The sequence below is a fragment of the Astatotilapia calliptera genome, chromosome 14, assembly GCF_900246225.1.
Source record: "Astatotilapia calliptera chromosome 14, fAstCal1.2, whole genome shotgun sequence".
In the NCBI taxonomy this organism is placed as follows: domain Eukaryota; kingdom Metazoa; phylum Chordata; class Actinopteri; order Cichliformes; family Cichlidae; genus Astatotilapia; species Astatotilapia calliptera.
Genome location: NC_039315.1, coordinates 10,655,975 through 10,662,021, shown reverse-complemented (window position 1 = coordinate 10,662,021; position 6,047 = coordinate 10,655,975). Strand labels below are relative to the sequence as shown.

The window sequence follows — 6,047 nt, the reverse complement described above, 5'->3', positions numbered from 1 at the left end:
TGTTAATTCCTCTCCAAACGGAGTGGATTGAGAGTCCCGTGGGGGTGGATGGACCCTCTCTGGGCCGTGGCTATTCCTCCCTCTGTCATTTAAGGCCGCAGCCATTGATCTGGTCTGCTTCCCAACTATCACTTTGGGGTAGAGGGATGGGTGATGTTCTTGTTCTGATCTTTGCAATGGTGGAAAATCTCCTTCACTGTCTATGTCAAAATCTGATGTCGATGTTCCCTCCAGTGATATCTCGGGGGATGATTCTACATAAACTGACCTATCAGGTGATTCTCCCTCCCCTGAAAAGAAGTTCTGTATGGTTTCCAAAGTAGATTGAGAGAATCTAGCCTTATATCTTTTTCCTGCCCAAGCAATTGCTATTCGGAGAGCATTTTCATTAAAAGAAAGGTTAGCGTAGTTTGTAATCACGCTGATGTAATGTTCTTGCAGCGCCAGCAGGTTGTTCTCTAACCACTGTTCTGTATTCCTCTCTACTGCTCTTTGAACCTCCTCAGAAGGTGAGGCTGGTTTAATGAAGCTCGTGAGTTTAATCACTTGTTTTGCCATCCCTCTTGGTGGATTTTTATTTGTAATGGCTAGATCTATGATTGCTTTATGATGGATTGCCTGTATTAATTTGAAATATTGTTTAGTCACAACACTTAATGTTGCCCGTTGCCAGCCTGAGGTTGGATGTATTCTACGGACCCGACATCAAGGACAAAGTGGGTCCCCGAGGAATAGGTTACCCTGCCATCCAGACGACGTCCTTGGTTACGCTGTATGTGAAAGTGTAGCCCTTTGGTAGCCCAGTGCTTTTCCCACGCACTGTCGCCGAGAGACAAAGGTATGGTTTCTATTTTCCTTGCTTTCGTGAACCTGAGACTGGACTGCTCACTCCCACTGCTGTAACTTTGGTCAGCTTAATGGACTGGGACCCTGCAGTCAGCTCCTGTTCACTACAGTTACACCTCAAAAAAGACTGTATATGGTTGCATGTTCAAAGGACATTTTGTTGGGACTGACTCGTAGGAACTGGGACTATTACCCTGTGAACATTGTAAATTGTGTCATGTTTGTGATACAGTGTTAATAATTCTGGAGAAGAGAATTTCTTTGTTTCATTATTTTATTTGTATCGTGATTTTTTTTTTTTTTTTTTTTTGGATCCCCGTCTGTGGCTAGTGTAAACCCAGGGTTTTACAACAGTGGGATCACAATTGCCTGTTTCATTCGTTGAACCTGATTTCTTTTTATTTCTTTTGCATTTTTGTTTCTTGCCATCCATGATTTCAGGGCCCATCATAACTGATGGATGGTAAAGTTCAAAGGGCCATCTGAGCAAATTAAAGTTTAACATTGCTTAGAAGAGACCGTTTCATGTTTTTGTCTAACCCAAGTTGCCTTGGAGTAGGGGCACCCAAGCTATCTGGTTGGGGTACAGAAAATCAGAGGAAAGGTAGGCTAGGCTGTGTTTGTGTCTGATAGTATAGTATACTCCAGGCAGGCATCGTTTCTCAAGATTGAATCCTGGAGCCCCTCTTCTGTGCCCGTATCAGCCAGACAGCTAAAACCATTCTTACAGAAGTAAGTATCAGGGTCAACTGTACTGGGGGGGGGGGTCACAGACTCAGATCCCACCACCCACTAGTCGTTCAGGGCAACCTGTGCGCCTCTTCGCCCCTATATAGCGGGGCTAGTAGCCCCTTACACATGGTTTGTATTTTATCCAGCTTCTCTCTCAATAGCATCCTCAGCTTCTGAGCCAGAGGAGACCCAATGGATGGTGATTTTTCCATTTGTTCATTGAGGCAATGATCCAGCATAGTGAGCAAAGGTATGACCTTTGACCCAGACACCCTTTTTTCCTGAGAGAGCTCAGTGGTTATATCGTTAAATGGTGCTAGGACAATCAGACACTCTGAAATTATACCAAATTCCTCAGATGAAACAGGTGGGATGTCTCACAACAGACATCCCACCTGAGTTGAGGCTTCCTTAGTTGTTCCTGCACCACTGAAAGCCTCTCCTTACAAAATACAATTAAAGAAGCATACATTAGATTGTCAAGGGAGCAGAACTATACACTTAAGTAGCATTTAAGAAACTGTAATTAAGCCACTTAAGAACTTACCTTTGCAGTGGTACTGCTCCTGAAATATTCCACGATCTTCCTGGACTTGGCGCGGATGTCAGAGACCTCAGGGGTCTGGTCAAGGGCCTTCTTCACCACTTCAAGTTCAGGGTGTGAGCTATGCATATGGCATGTTTGGGTTATAGCTCCCTTGCACAAGCCTCCATATTGGCAGCTCCATCTGTTACTAGGCATGTGACTTTGTCAGTAATAGCCCATTCTGTCATGAGTGAGCCTTTCACTTGTGCAATATTTTCTGCAGTGTGTGCATTGGGAAAATATTGCACTCCTAAAACAATGTGCTGGACTCATCAGCAAAATGGCAGGTGACTGCAAGATAGGCCTCTGTGTTGATGGAGGTCCACATATCTGATGTCAGACTCACAGCTGCTGCCTTCTCAATGCTGGCCTTAGCTTTCCTTCATCTCCTGGTACCTGGCCTCCACCATGACTTTCAGGGCCTAAAGGAAAGAAAAAACATGTTGTTTAAAAGTACGACATGGCTGTGAAGTAGCGTGTAGCTAGGCTTTGAGCCTCAGTCCTGCCTGTTCACATTTTATTCTGTAAAAACTAAATTTTCACTGCTGTTATGACCTTTTTAGTGGGGAGAACATAGCTAGGATTTAATGATTTAACAAATCTTTTAAATCCTTTGTCCTCCACAATGCTAAATGGCTGGGAGTACTCAATCACCATGCTAACCAGGTCTTCATCTATTTGAGCACAAATAAAAAATATCACACACTTAACTTATTACAGTTGTATAATATTGTTATATAGTTTAGTAACATTACGGCATGCTATATTATCATGGCATTTGATGGCTCACCTGGTCTTGCTCCACAATTGGTGTTCACCTTATTCTCATGCAAAGCTCTGTAGTGCCTAAGCATGGATGAGGTGTTGTTGTTATATCTCAGCTCTCTGGCACATAGCAAACACTTCACCTTGTACAAAAGTAAAGACAGCTTAACATAAATTGTATTGCACCATCAGTATTATGAAAATACATCTTCTGTAGAAATTTACATACCTTGTTGGGAGGAATAAGATCAAAATGTTCCCACACAGGGGAGGACATCCTCCTCTTCTTAGCTGGCTCCATTCTCTCCTGACTTTCTCTCCTAAACCTCCAAACTCTCTCCAAACTGTCTCCAAACTCTCACTAACCGCAACTCTCCATCAAACACCCACATTTTGAATGAAGTCTGAGGGGTTTATATCGCTGTCATAGCTTCCTGAACCAGTGATGTGGTACAGCCGGGCAGCGAGGCTTCGGATGTCATCATTTTCAGCTCCTCCCATAAATGAAGCAAGCCTCGTTACGCGCATCGCGGAAATGCCCTCTCAATTACTCGACACAAGCTTTGAAGCCTCTATACAGAACGTCACATCACTACTCAGCACCATCCAGTGACAGCAGACAGATCATCCAACATGTTAACTGCAAAAACAGATGAAAACAGTACAAAGGTTCAAGTACCACATGTGCTGTCAGTGAAAGCTGCAGCTGTTTTCATTGATACATTTAAAGACAAAAAGTCAAAGGATTAATCACCCATGTAACTGTGTCACTAAATATCAGCATTAACAGTACCTTAGTTTAGTGTTTCAGAAAGCTGCTGATCTCAGACCTGCACAGGTTCTGTAATGTTATGTGCACATTGAGAATTTTAGCATCTCCTAGTGGTTAGCTTGGAGACTGCGGTCAAGTGAATTTTTATGTGGTTTGGCTTGTATTCCTATTGGATGTTTAGAGTCACATGAGTGGGGTGATACAGGAAGAGTTTCCTATTGGATGTTTACAGTCACATGAGTGGGGTAATGCAGGAAGCCATTTTAGTATTGGGATTTGCACAATGAGGCGTACCAGAAGTCTCCCTGTTTAATCCTTAAGCATCCACCTGTGTTATGCCATGGAGAAGCTTTGTTTGTAAGTTTGAATTGTATTTCATCTTTATAAGTAGTGAGTGTTGTATATTTTATTGATTTTATGCATATTTGGAGAGATGTATATATAAATGCCTAGATCTGTTCGCCATGTGAAGCAAATGCATAATTCTTTATTGAGCATATTTCTTTTTGTATTTTTTGTAGTTTCACAAGTTCTGGGAAATCACTGTAAGTTGTACGTTGATGAAGACAAACAAGTAAACAGCCCTCAACTTTACTTTCACGCCTGACTCATCATTCAACGCTTTCAGTGCTTACGGCATATGTTTAGCTATCTGTCACTTCGTGTACCAGAACCACGCACGCAGGGGACAGAATAGTGAAAAAACAGCATCACACCTGGGATAATACAGTAAGTCTGGATAGCAGAGACCGCTAACGCTCATTAGTCTTCCTGCCTCGTTTAGTTTTACCTTGCATGCCGAATAGTCATCATGGACAATAAGCCAGATACAGAAGATCAACAGAAGACTAGATCTCCAGGAACATCTGTGAAATCATATGTGACCAGATCTGTTGCTAGTTCTTCTAACAGCTCCTGCAAGTCTTCAGCAAGCCTAGCAGCTGCTAAAGCACGCGCAAGAGCTGAAGCAGTGCGTGCTCGCTCCACCTTTGTCAAAAAAGAAACTGAACTCATGGTGGAAAAAGCCCAGTTGAGAGTAGAAGAGGCACGCATGGAAGCTGCTCTGGCCACACTGAAGCAAGAGAAAGAAGATGCAGCGGCTTTAGCTGAGGCAGAGGTTTTGGAATCAGCCGTAGCAGAACTCGGCTCTAAACAAGATCTCAGGGCAGCGGACATCATAGGAATTCCCCCTGACTCCACAGAAAAAAGAACAAATGATTATGTTGAGTGTCACTCAAGAATGCACTCTAGTCAGCTGTCGTTGCCCGGCCTTGAGTCCCATATCACCTCCAGTCGGCCACGCGATTTCTCTCATGCTCCACCACTCCAGGACAACGAACTGAATCCCATTCGTACAGCCATTGATGGACTGAGCTCCACTCCAGCTCGTGTCAAGAGCCATACTACCTTTGAAGAAAATGGTATGAAGCATCCATCTGCTCAGAATTACCCTGGGATTTATCCATGTAGTGTCACCCCCCTGCAGGAACCTCAACCACACACACATCCTCTTAGAATGCAAGCAGCGCAGCCCTCTGCTCTGAACCATACCGGCATTAATGACTTTGCTGTATACATGGCTCGCCGGGAACTTGTGACATCCGGGATGACAAAGTTTGATGATCGTCCAGAGAATTATTGGGGCTGGAAGTCTACCTTCATGAACATCACTGAAGGGCTAAAACTCACCTGCAATGAAGAGCTCGACCTTCTCACTAGATGGTTAGGTCCTCAATCATCTGAGCAAGTCAGGAGAATCAGAGCTGTTCATGTCAGTGACCCCGCTGCAGGGCTCAGGATGGCGTGGATGCGACTTGAAGAGAACTACGGGTCTCCTGAAATAATTGAGAAAGCTCTGCTGGACAAACTGGAGAGATTTCCTAAGATCAGCAACAGGGACCTTCTCAACCTGAGAGAGCTTGGTGACTTGTTAAGGGAGTTGGGGTCAGCAAAGTTAGAAGGTTGTTTGCCTGGGCTCGCCTATCTGGATACCTCTCGTGGCATTAACCCAATAGTGGAGAAACTGCCGTATGGCCTTCAAGAAAAATGGATGACACAAGGCAGTGCGTACAAGCTGCAAAACCAAGGCCAGTTTCCACCATTCTCATTCTTCACTGACTTTGTCTGCAAAGAAGCCCGCACTCGTAATGATCCAAGTTTTGCATTTAGCTCATTTGGGATGACGACAGTGAAACCAGAAAACTCACCTAAAAGGTACACGCATTCCAGGAACTACGTCTCATCCAGCAAAACAGAGATTACATCAACATCTGCCATCAAGCCCACAGAGTCAGCTAGCAGTAAGTTGGATGTGGACAGACAGTGTCCGATTCACAAAAAACCCCA

The 6,047-nt window shown here is 44.1% G+C and overlaps 1 long non-coding RNA gene across 1 annotated transcript; it reads left to right on the top strand.

The window, feature by feature from the left end:
• Positions 1–3,752: 3,752 nt before the first annotated feature.
• LOC113035669 (uncharacterized) lies at positions 3,753–4,397 on the top strand. Its single transcript, XR_003274372.1, has 2 exons — positions 3,753–4,058; positions 4,223–4,397. It is a non-coding gene; the product is annotated as an uncharacterized LOC113035669 (long non-coding RNA).
• The last annotated feature ends 1,650 nt before the right edge of the window (positions 4,398–6,047 follow it).